General features: G+C 43.7%; 1 long non-coding RNA gene across 1 annotated transcript; it reads right to left on the bottom strand.

Annotated features, from left to right (window-relative positions):
• Window positions 1-919: 919 nt before the first annotated feature.
• LOC138352837 (uncharacterized) lies at window positions 920-1,765 on the bottom strand. Its single transcript, XR_011222910.1, has 3 exons — window positions 1,637-1,765; window positions 1,382-1,508; window positions 920-998 (listed from the first exon to the last, which is right to left on the bottom strand). It is a non-coding gene; the product is annotated as an uncharacterized lncRNA (long non-coding RNA).
• Between the last annotated feature and the right edge of the window lie 11,413 nt (window positions 1,766-13,178).

Raw genomic sequence — 13,178 nt, 5'->3', positions numbered from 1 at the left:
TATATATATATATATATATATATATATATATATATATATATATATACATATATATATATATATATATATATATATATATATATATATATATATATATATATATATATATATATATATATACATATATGCAATTGACGATCACAAAACACTGATCATTTTATGCGGAAAATCCACAGAGAAATATGAAATGAGGTGAACGTTTCGGCATGTTAAAGCCTTTGTCAACACCAGACTGACTAAGGAGAATGGAGAAGGGGGAGGATATATAGGCCGACACCTGACCAACCCATCCCTAGGGTTGGTCAGGTGTAAATAACCAAAAACAGGTATGGCTTAACTTAGAATGGTCAAAGAGGATTAAGCGGTCAGAGAATAAGGATGAAAGATTAAAGAAAAGCCTCATGAACACACAATATATGAATATACAATTATAATGAGACATTGTAAGCCTCTCTATCAGAGTTGTTTCTTAAACTGTTGTGCAATATTATAACTTAAAAATGGATCAAGTTTGTACATTCCAGTACTAACATTAAGAAGATTTGGACACTGATTAGAGCAGACTCAATCAAATTCCGTTCCACGAAATCCCCACAATTGGTAATGCTTTTTGCCCCATTCCAGTTAATATTGTGATCGCATAAACTCGTATGTAGATACAATGCATTAGACGTTTGGGCAGTTCTATATATATATATATATATATATATATATATATATATATATATATATATATATATATATATATATATATATATATATATATATATATATGAAACACTGAACTGCAATGCTAAACCTGTTCTTTAATACATGGTAGGGGGCTGTAGCAGAATCTTTGAAATCCACACTAGAAACAAATATTTATTTGATATTCCAAGAGTGCGACTTAGGGGGCATATCAAGGTGAAATTAAAAATTGTTCAATTTGCTTATAAATTTATTTATGAAATGGTTATAGAAAGGGCTGCAACTGGTCCAAGTTTCACCATCACACCCTAAACAGAAAAGGAGAAAAAAAATACACAACGTATTATGCAACGAATTTTCAACATTTTCAAATAATTTTAGGGACCACATTTGTCAACTAAAATCATTTCTATAACACTCAGATATTAAAATTAGCACATAATAAAGGATTGTAGTGATCAGTTTTATCAATAAAGTGTTTAGTGCAATAATATAATTTTTCAAAGTTACCCTTCCAAAAATATGCAATATATGATGTTTATAAATTTTTATAAAATCAACAAATGGACTTTGGACTAAAATGTCTACTAGATTTTGTAGAAGCACAAACTCTACATATAAGGTGTAATTTGCATGTAAATTGATTAATAAATGAAAGCTATGAAGTACTTTGAAGTTGTAAATTACTTACCTGAGTAAAATAAGATCAAAGTTCGGCCACCTGTTGCTGAGCTTGACTTCGACAGATTTTGTTCATAATTGGCACCCTTGCAGATAGGCATCCATTGAGCAAGGTGTGCAAGTTCCATGCACATCCCCTGATAACAAACGAAAAAAAAAAATAAAAAAAAAAATAAAAAAATAAAAAATTATACATATATATATCCTGCACATACATATTACAATTATTACAAAATACCAAATTATAACACTAAAAGATACTAACCTATTGAAATTGGTCCGAATTGTGGGTCCTCAAGGTGGCACTGCAACACCAGCCACAGCAGTAGATGGCACTGCAACACCAGTAGATGGCACTGCCACACCAGTAGATGTAGATGGCACTGCCACATCAGTAAATGTAGATGGCACTGCCACACCAGTAGATGTAGATGGCACTGTCGTGGCCGGTCCATACACATCGAGGGGCTGAGGAGTGTGTGTGAGGAGGGTCGAGGCGTGTGGCGGCGGCGTCAGGCCTCTCACAGCTGAGGCGGGGAGGCCGCCTACATCCTCACTTGATATAACTCTCCCTTGTGCTACAGCGGCTCTTTTTCCTGCCAAAGACGGCGACCGCGTGCCAAATTGGCTTCCTTTGTCTTCCGAGTCCTCCGTTTATAGGTCATTGTGCACTAGACGCTACTAAAGCGAGATTTCAGGAGCCAAAATGGAGCGCGCGTCGACACCTCCACTCTCAACAGGACACACCATGTGACTGTAGCTGGGTACCTCACTCACCTTCACTAGGAGACGGTTGCCAATTAGTGTATATTTGTTGTCATATATACATAGTTATTTCCGACGTTATTACGAAAAAATTGACGTTTAGAACGTACGACGCAATACTCTTGGCGCGCCACAGCCGCGGGGCACCGGATTCTGCACAATTACGCATGGAAATGTACCATAAATACTTTAATTTATATCATAACATTATCGTGTTTGCGCCAAAGTGTTGCCAGAACGTTGTAGTATTTTTATAAATTTTTCCAAAATATTCGATTTTTCCGAATTTTTGCGTTTGATATGCCCCCTTAGCCAAAGTGGAAATATTCCACAAATCAAGAGTCCCAAAATGTAAAATGTTCTTCCCAATAACATCAAAGACTGTCCCTCTCTCAACCAGTTTAAGAGAGAAACTAAGTACTACCTAATAAATGCCATGTAACCTACCTTACCTACTGATTGTCAACCTATGTCTTGCTATTTTTAAACAATAATGAATAATGACTGAACTTTTAATACTGCTATATGCCAAGTAAACAAAAAAAGTTACCATGTTTATTTAGTTAAAATTACCATCGGCTGTTCTGTTGCAGTTTTGCTGTTCTGTTCAACATGTAATTATTGTCATTCTTTTTATTTTTTCCTACTTTTGTTCAACTTTTGCTTTTCATCTCAATTATTTTTAGCAATTAATTTTAAGTGTTTATCCACAGCATGTCTGAAACACTGTGCATATTAGTGGCTTTAGGCATAGTATATTCTTGCTTTATCTAGAAATCCAACATTGTGCTTGTAACCCAATTTCTATGTACGTTTCTCAAAAAAAACATTATCATCTTTAGCATTATCATTATGTTAAACAGGAATAACTTATGGAATAGTATAGTGAAAGGATAGAAGAGTTGGGAATATAATATGTGATTTTTTAGAATATACCAACAGTTTGAGACTTTGCCTGTGTACTGTATGTGAATGTTCAAATTTAGTCTCTTGTTTATGTATAGGCCAAGGAACTTTTTCATCTTTTTAATGGTAATGTTGACATTATCTATTTGAAGGTGAATTTCATTTGATAATTTACTTCCAAATACAATGTAATAGGTCTTCTCTATATTTAGTTTGTTGGTTGACATCCAACCACATCCAGTTTGTTTCAATTTGTTGTTTACAATATTACTTATTGTGTGTTGCATTGGAGTTTGAATAGATGAAGGCAGTATCGCCAGCAAATAGTATTGGTTTAAGGATGTTAGAGACATTTGGTAAATCATTGATGTATATAAGCAATAGGAGAGGTTCTAAGATGCTGCCCTGTGGCACTCCTACGGTTACAGTAGAGATGTGGGGGGGGGGGTTATGTCATTAATGGCTACATATTGGTGTCTATCATTAAGATATGATAGAATATAGTTATCAGGAAGGCCTCAGATTCTGTAATGATTAAGTTTAAGTAAGAGGTAGGTATGGCTTACAGTATCAAAGCCTGACTGTCAATTATATTAACCTGAATCTGGCAGTTATATTACCCTGAGACTGGCAATTATAAAACTCATATACCTGTATATATATATAAAAATAGCATAAATATGTTAATTACATTATCTTGAATTGGGCACCCCCTCCCCGCTCAGCTCGTTGTCGCCGTGTGGGGGCTTCGTGGGCGGCTGCCGGAGTGTGATGCTCCTTAGGACAGTCCTCTGTCCTTTTCTAGCCTTGTGCTCCTGCTGCCGTCCTCTCCAATTCTGCTGGGCACCTTTTCCTTTTCCTTCTGTTTCGTTTTTCTCCCCCCTCTTCTCCTATCTGCTTGCCGTTTCCTGCCGACCTTTTGCTCATTCTGGTTCTTCCATGGACTTCTTCTATTTTGACGCCCGGGTGCTTGAGGAGGCATACTCATGCACCCGTAGAACTGCAGTACCCGACGTCGAGAGTGAGGGGAACCTTTTATTGTCAATCCCCACTTCGTCACTGAACCCGATCTCGACAGACTGTCGGTTTCTTAAGGTGGCGTTTGTGGGGCGTATACTCACGACGCACCCCTAGGAGGCCCCGACAAGATCGGCGATAGCTTCTTGTTGGGTATCCTGCCTCTAATTGTGGCTCCATGGTGGGTGTGGGGGCACATTCGTGAGTGAATTCTTCTTTTCGTCAAGATGAAAACCCCTGTTTCGGCTGCTTCTGGCTTACCTTCTCAGGCTCGTGGGGTGGGCGACCAAGCCCCCGAGTCGGTCCGTATTGGAAGACCGGGCTCTGTAGCCTCCGCTGCATTGGGCCCCGACCTTGCTCCTCCTTTGGCCTCTCTGACTCCTTCCCCTGGCTCCCCTCCCTCCTCTGTGGTTGGGTCGAGCCCCAAGCCCCCAATGGTGACTCCCTCGTCCCCTGGCGCGGCTCCTTCTCTAGTTGTAACTACTTCGCCTTTTAACCCCTCTCTCTCTGGGGGTTCTCACCGCCGTCCTCGTCACGGCCGCCCTCGCTCGATTCCTTCCAGTTCTGCTACCTATCAAGCCTTGTTTGGTCCCGCTTCGTGGGCCAAATATTTTGATCTCCTCCCTTTTGATTCTGCGCCTCCTGACGATTTCTCCCTTCATCGACATCTCATTGATTCCGTGGATGCCTCCATTACTTTCAACCCCACTCGTCTCGGTACACGTGTCGTTGCTGCTCCTTCTCAGGATGCTGCTTCCCGCTTGGCTGCCTTATCCTTCCTTGGCGAGACCCCCGTTCGGGTCTCGAAGAACGCTCAGTTGAATGCCAGTGTTGGCACTATTTTGCTCCCGCCCCATGTTGCAACCGGTGTTCGGGACCTGCGCGACTGCCACGACGATATTCGACATATCCTCGCTGCCCAGGGCCATTCTATTCTCCAGGTGGACACGTTTACTCGTCCCCCTCGTGGTAGTCGCCGTCAACCCCTCCGGGTTGTGAAGATTACCTTTGATGGTAGGACCCTTCCACCCTCTGTCATTCTTGCTGGTGCCAGGTGCTCTGTCCAGGAGTACATTCCTTCTCCTCGGCTCTGCAACAAGTGCTGGAGGTTTGGGCATGGTGCCCTCCGCTGCTCCGGGACTGTCTCTCTCTGTCCTTTGTGTGGTGGCGAAGGTCACTCTAAGTCGGAGTGCACTTCTCCCCAGGCTCGTTGCCTCAACTGCGGTGAGGCCCATCCTACCTTCTCCCGTGCGTGTGTCCATTACAAGCTTGAGGCAGCCGTCCTCAACCTGAAGCACCGGGAGCGTTTATCTTTTCCTGAGGCGAGGCGCCAGGTTCGCCGGCTCCCGCCTTATGCTAATATCTCTTATGCTCGCGTGTTGCGCTCTTCCTCTCCTCGTCCTTCCCGCCTTCCTCAGACTCACAACCGTTTCCGGGCCTTGGACCCTGATGCGCCCACTGCCCCCTCCTCTGTTCCTTTGGGTTCTCTCCCGAAGGATCCTCCTTCTGGTCCTCTGTCTGGGGTTCCCCTTCCTTCTACCCGGTCTGTCGTGTCTTCTGTGTCTTCTTCCTCGTCCCCCTCCGATCCTCCTTCCCATCCTCTTCCTCCATCTATCGGCTCTCCCCACCGCCTGTCGGTGCGGGCGGATGTCCATCGCTCTCCTAACGGCCGTCATGTGTGCTCTCGTTCGGCTTCTCCTGTTGAGACACTGGAATCCGTTGCCCGGTACGTAGTTGCTGGGACACCGGTCTCTTTAAGTCAGAAGCGTAAGCCTGGCTCCTCTCCTTCCTCTTCCCCGGCGGGTAAGAAGGCTTCGCTTTCTTCCTCAGCTCCTCCTTCTGGCTATGTTGCTCCTTCCCCCTCCCGTTTCAGTGCTTGCGCCCCCTGTTCCTGCTATGGAGGTTTCTTTGGCCCCTGCTTCCCTTTCGGTTGCTGCTCTTGCTGGGGTGCGCTCCCCTCTTTCTACTTCCCCTCCTCCTGCTGCTGTCCTTGACGGCTCCTCTTCCTCCTCCTCCTCCGGACCCTGCCCGCCCACCTCTGATCTGTTCTCCCGTTTCCTTCCCTCCGTCTTTGCTCAGTTTACCCATGCCCCCTAACCCTGACTTTGCTGACCCTGATCCCGACCCTGATATTCTTTAACGTGCTCTGTTGCTCTTTCGCCTTTGTTTCTTCCTTGTTCTCTGTTTTTGTCCTTTCTCTTCTCGTCGTTGTCCATTCTTCAATGGAACGTTCGAGGTTATTACGCCAATTTCCTCAAACTCCAACTTCTGATTTCGCGGTTTTCGCCCCTTTGTGTCTGTCTCCAGGAGCCAATGCTTGGTGCTCGTCCTGGTCGTTTTCGTGGCTATTCCTTTCTCTCCCCCCCCCTCAGCCATTGCTGGGGCTTCTAATTCTTCTGCTCTCTTGATTCGGGCTGATGTTCCCTTTGTTCCTTTACTTTTTCCTTCGCCTCTCCATTGTTCTGCTGCTCATATCTTTGTGGGGAAATGGTACACAGTTTGTTCCATTTATCTCCCCCCGAGTGTCCCGCTCTCTCTTCCTGATTTGAAACACCTCCTGGACTCCTTGCCGGAGCCTGTGCTCCTGCTGGGTGACTTCAATTGTCGTCATTCTCTTTGGGGTGACGTTCTGACGAATACCCGGGGTCGCCTCCTTGAGCCGTTTCTCCTCTCTTCTTCCCTGTCTCTTCTGAATTCTGGTGAGCCCACTCATTTGGACTCTCGGACTCACACCCTTTCTTGTCTTGATCTTTCTCTCTGCTCTTCTTCTCTTTACTTAGATTTCACGTGGCAGGTTCTTGATGACCTCCATGGAAGTGATCATTTCCCCATCCTAGTTTCCTTTTTATCTTTTCGCCCTTCCCTCTCTTTCCCTAGGTGGCAGTTTGCTAAGGCAGACTGGACCCTATTTACCCTCAGTGCTGCCCTCCCTGACCTCTCCCTTCTGCCTCTCTCTCGCGCTCTCCTCCTTTTTCATGACACTGTCTTCAACGCTGCCCTCCGCTCTATTCCTCGCTCTTCCTCTCGGGGTCCACGGAAGTGCGTTCCCTGGTGGAATGCGGACTGTGCTCGAGCTGTCCGCTGTAAGCGTGCAGCCTGGAAGAGGCACCGCCGTAGGCAGACGACCGATTCTTTTCTTTTCTTTCGGAAAGCGAGTGCGGTGGCCCGTAGGGCCATCCGTACGGCTAAACGTGAATGTTGGGCATCTTATGTCTCAACAATTACGTCCGAGACCCTCTGGCCCAGATCTGGAAGCGTATCCGCAAGATAGCGGGTAAGTTCGTTCCCGATGTTTCACCGGTCCTTCACCTCCATGATACTCTTGTGGCGGGCCCGTTGCAGGTCGCTTCCGAACTGGGTTCCCACTTTTCTTCTGTTAGCTCTGGTCTTCATCTTCCCCAATCTTTCCTTCTTCGTAAACCTGTCCTTGAGTCTCGTCCTTTAGATTTCTGCACTCATCTTCAGCTTCCCTATAATGATCCCTTCTCTCTCTCTGAACTTCGTTCTGCCCTGGCTCTCTGCGGTTCTACGGCGGCGGGCTCCGATGGTATTCATTATGAGATGCTTCGCCATCTCCCTCCGAGCACGTCTCAGTATTTACTGAGTCTGTATAATCGGATCTGGGAGTCGTCGTCAGTCCCTGAGGACTGGCTCGATGCCGTTGTCCTCCCTGTTCGCAAACCGGGGTCTCTGGGTACTTACCCTAAGGACTTTCGCCCTATTGCTCTCACAAGTTGTGTCTGCAAACTCTTTGAACGTATGGTTAACGTACGTCTGATGTGGTTCCTGGAACACCATCACCTCCTCTCCCCTTCTCAATTTGGTTTCCGCAAGTGCCGCAGCACGACAGATGTCCTGGTGAACTTGGAGGTCTATATTCGTACTGCTTTTGCTGCGAAGACCTCCGTTGTTGCCGTCCTTTTTAACCTAGAAAAGGCTTACGACACCACTTGGCGTTATCATATCCTATCTCAACTTCATTCTTTTGGCCTTCGTGGTCATCTCCCTCTCTTTCTCCGCAGCTTCCTCTCTCGTCGTTCCTTTCGGGTGCTCCTTGGTACCGCTCTCTCTCCCTCTTTTCAGCAATACGAAGGTGTGCCCCAGGGTAGTGTTCTGAGCACTACTCTTTTTCTTGTTGCCCTCAATGGTCTTCTTTCCTCTCTTCCTTCTGGTGTCTTCTCCGCTCTCTATGTCGATGATCTTACCCTTTGTTGTCAGGGTGATGATTCGCCTCTCCTTCATCGCCGGCTTCAACTTGCAATTGATGCCGTGTCGTCTTGGGCTACAGGTCATGGCTTCAAGTTCTCTACTTCTAAGACTTGTGCCATGACTTTAACGCGGAAACGGGTTGTTCTTCGTCCCTCTTTGTCACTTTATGGTCATCCCCTTGAATACAAAGATTCCTCGAAGCTTTTGGGGTTATTCCTTGACACTCGTTTGTCTTGGTCTCCCCATATCTCTTACCTCCGTGTTGAGTGCTCTAAGGCCCTTACCCTATTTCGGGTCTTGTCCCATACTTCTTGGGGGGCAGATAGGCGCACTCTCCTTGCTTTACATTCCTCTCTCGTCCTGTCTAAGCTCGATTATGGTTGCCCTGCTTACTCGTCTGCTTCTCCTTCTACTCTTCGCCGTCTTGATGCTTTGCACCATACTGGGTTGCACCTCAGTTCTGGTGCCTTTCGTTCGACTCCCATCCTTAGTTTATATGTTGACACTGGCTTCCTGTCTCTCCAGGACCGCCGTGATCGCTACTGTCTTCGCTATCTTGCGCGGTCCTTGCAACATCCTTCCTCTCGCCTCTGTCGTGCTTTAACTTTTACCACTCCTGCGGTTCCTGTTCCTCTTCACCACCTCCCTCTTTCTGTCAGGTTATCTCGCCTACAGGATTCTCTCTCCGTTCGTATTTCTGATGTTTCTTCTCGTGTTGTTCCTTCTTTGCCCCCGTGGAGGGTCCCTCTTCCGCGGTTTTGTACTTCTTTGACCCGTATCACTAAAGCTTTTACCCCTCCTACGGTTCTAAAACGCCTTTTCCTCGAGCACTTTTCTTCTCACTCCCGCTCCGTTTCTGTCTTCACCGATGGGTCTAATTCAGTGGACGGTGTTGGCTACTCTGTTGTTTTTCCTGATCGCACTTATATGTGTCGCTTGCCTCCGGAGACTAGCATCTTTACAGCGGAACTTTATGCTATTCTCTATGCTCTTCGTCTCCTGCTTTCTTGTTGTCAGTCTTCCTTTGTGGTTGTTGTTGACTCTCGTAGTGCCCTCATGGCTCTCGGGTCCTTTAATCCGGTTCATCCAGTAGTTGTCGAGATCCAGCATTGGCTGTTTCTCGTTCACAGTAAATTTAAGTCGGTTGAGTTTTGTTGGGTTCCCAGCCATATTGGTGTGTCTTTAAATGAGCGTGCGGATGCTGCCGCTAAGGAAGCTGTCCGCTCTTGTCCCATCTCTCGTAATGGCATTCCGTATTCCGACTTTTACCCGGTTATCCATTCCTCAGTCCTTACCCGTTGGCAGGCTTCTTGGTTGTCTGTTACTGGTAACAAGCTACGTACTCTTAAATGTTGTGTTTCCTCGTGGCCGTCCTCCTTCCACCGTAACCGGCGGTGGGAAACAGCTCTGGCGAGGTTGCGTATTGGCCATACTCGCTTAACCCATGGTCACTTGATGGAGCGCCGCCCTGCTCCTTATTGTCCTAGTTGCATTGTCCCTCTTACGGTCGTGCATGTCCTTCTTGAATGTCCTGACTTCCAGGACGAGCGTGTGTCTTGCTTTCCGACCGCCCCTCGCGGTCACCTGTCCCTCGATAGAATTCTTGGTGACTCGGATACTTTTGATATCGTTCGCCTTTCGCGTTTTTGTTCTCGTATTGGCATCCTTGGTGATATTTAGCGCCCTCTGATTATTTTGCGTATTTGATGGTGCTACATAGCCTTCCCGGTTTGGTGCCTTCTTTTGATAATTACTTACTTACTTGAATCGGGCAGTTTTATATTTATATGGATCTAGCAATTCGATATATGTATATATGAATCTGGCAATTCTATATATATATATAAGTAGCAAGCAATTATATATATATATATATATATATATATATATATATATATATATATATATATATATATATATATATATATACAGTACTGTATATGAATCTGGCAATAATATTAGCCTGATTCTGATATTTGTATTATCTTGTATCTGGTATTTTATAAACCAAAACTTTGCATATATGTGAATGACTCCAGAATTTGTATTATAATGCAGAGTATTTCATCGAAGGCTTAATTACTAATATTTATTTCATTTGTTTACAGATGCCTTAATCTGACAATTTATTAATATAAAAGAATGTCTGCTTTTAAATTAGTGATTTAAAAAATTTGATGTAAAGTCCTTAGTTTGAATATTGTTTCATTGATAAGTATATTTATGATCATTATTGGCCTGTATTATGAGGTGTAGGAGTAACCTATATGGTTTTCATTGGTCGTTTAATTTCTTGTCTTGATGGATGTGAATGATGTTTAATTATTATTTATTTAGGCTCTATTATTAGTTCAGATTATTTATAGATAGAATAATGTGCAATAGATGGCTCTTAAAACCTGTTAATTATTATATTATTATTACTTGACAATTGTCTCAACATTCCAATTTACTGACCTCTTACTATAAGTGTTGTTTTAATTAGCACATAAATGATCTTCACGTAATATGGTTTATTTACCCCCATGACAATGCTTCAGTATTTGTAAAGTTATAATTCCGGTTATTAAGGTAATTAGAGAAATAACAAACCCTGAATATATGAACGTTAAAAGCATTTTGGTATGTGTAAAATATTCTTGTTTTGCAAGAACACTGGCTTACATCTTATGAATATCAAAACCACTTCAAATTTATTGATAGTTCTTTTTCCACTGCCAGTATTGACATGTCTATTGACTGGTCAGGTCCTGGAAGACCCTATGATGCTGCTGCTATCCTGGGCATAACAATATGCAATGTAAAGTTGAGGTTGTCAATATTGTATCAGGGCTCACTCCTGCTATACTTGTGTCCTATAGTTATCTGGAGATGATTTCGGGGCTTATCGTCCCCCACGGCCCGGTCCTCGACCAGGCCTCCTTTTTGTTACACAATCCCAAGGAAGCAGCCTGTAGCAGCTGTCTATCTCTCAGGTACATATTTACTGCTAGGTGAACAGACTCATCAGGATGAAAGAAACTCTGCCCATTTGTTTTCGTCTCCACCAAGGATCGAACCCGGAACCTCAGGACTACGAATCCGATGTGCTGTCCACTCAGATGTCAGGCCCCTTTGCTCAGGGGCCTGAAAGGTGCTCAGCAGTATTTGATTATGTGTGTGTGTATATGCATGGTTTCCACAAGCAATATTAACTGTGCAGATGAGTATGGAAATATATGATCAGAAATATATCAATTGACTAATTTGTATCATAATGCTGAACTCATGGGTGGTAGGTGATTTTTAACACTGATTTTACCCGCTAAGATGTATACTTAAATTTGTTTAATGAATTCATGGATGCTGAAAATTTACATAATCCTGCTATTAATGATTTATTTACTATTACTATAGCTTTATGTCATGAGATAGGAATGGAAGGTCTCATATTGATCATTTTCTTATTGATGATATAACTGGTCACACCTTTAAGTATAAGGCTGTCAGTGATGACAACCTGTCCTGGTATCATCCTGCCATGGCCACCTCCAATATACCTCACTCACAAGTTGCTGCTGCCAAAGATAACATAAACCTCCCTAGAACACACCTAAACGTAGGAAGGCCACTCTTGCTGACCTGGATAAGTTTAAATGCCAGCTTAACGAATACTCAAATAACAAGTGATGCAATTGCTTGCAATATTATTCAGTGCAATTTGCATCAGAACAATCTCAAGGACTTTTTCACATCTGTAGTTTCAGTGCTAGATAGGGCAGGGGAAGAGAGTATTTATCTTATAACCAATTAAAGAAGTATTATGCCTGGTTGGAATAATCATGTTAGGGAATTTCAAAATAGATCTACCTTTTGGCATTACCCACGTAAAGATGCAGGGGGCCCCAGAGACGGTTGGTGGCCCCAGCTCAGGTGTGGCACCAGGGCTCAATATCATCAAGAAAGTGGATTAAGAAAGAGAAAGATAATATTGTGAGATCAAAAGTAGCCGATAATCTTTCAAGGAAAAAGTTTTATGATTTTTTAGGTGAAATTAGAAAAAAAGGATCATGCAGAGGAGTAACAAAAGATATAGATGATTTCTCTAGGGCCCATTAATATATGAAATGGTTTAAAAGACAAATCTTTAACATTGTAGAACACTGCGAGGTGCAGGACAGATGAGACTGAAACTGACCTAATTACAGCTGTATGTGAAGCCTGTATGCACCCTGCCCCCCCCCCCCCCCCTAATGTTAAACACCTGCACACTGTAACCCATGTAATGCTTGAGAAAACTTAGAAAGCTAACCAATAGGAATTATGATATTTTACATAATTATGATATACTACAGTATATAATATATACTATTATAGTATATATAATGTATAATAATATATAATTATTATGATATATTATTGCATTTTATTTATTATTTTTGTATGCAAGGGTTCTTTCATTCTTGTACAGCCAATAGCATGCATAGCGTTATGGGTGAATGTCTATGTGTCTTACAGGCACACTCTCCCATGGTACATCACCACCATGTGTCTTACAGGCACACTCTCCCATGGTACATCACCACCATGTGTCTTACAGGCACACTCTCCCATGGTACATCACCACCATGTGTCTTACAGGCACACTCTCCCATGGTACATCACCACCATGTGTCTTACAGGCACACTCTCCCATGGTACATCACCACCATGTGTCTTACCAAGCACACTCTCCCATGGTACATCACCACCATGTGTCTTACAGGCACACACTCCCATGGTACATCACCACCATGTGTCTTACAGGCACACTCTCCCATGGTACATCACCACCATGTGTCTTACAGGCACACTCTCCCATGGTACATCACCACCATGTGTCTTACAGGCACACTCTCCCATGGTACATCACCACCATGTGACTTACAGGC

This window comes from Procambarus clarkii, chromosome 55, assembly GCF_040958095.1.
Source record: "Procambarus clarkii isolate CNS0578487 chromosome 55, FALCON_Pclarkii_2.0, whole genome shotgun sequence".
Lineage (NCBI taxonomy): Eukaryota > Metazoa > Arthropoda > Malacostraca > Decapoda > Cambaridae > Procambarus > Procambarus clarkii.
This window is presented reverse-complemented; position numbering and strand designations above follow the sequence as displayed.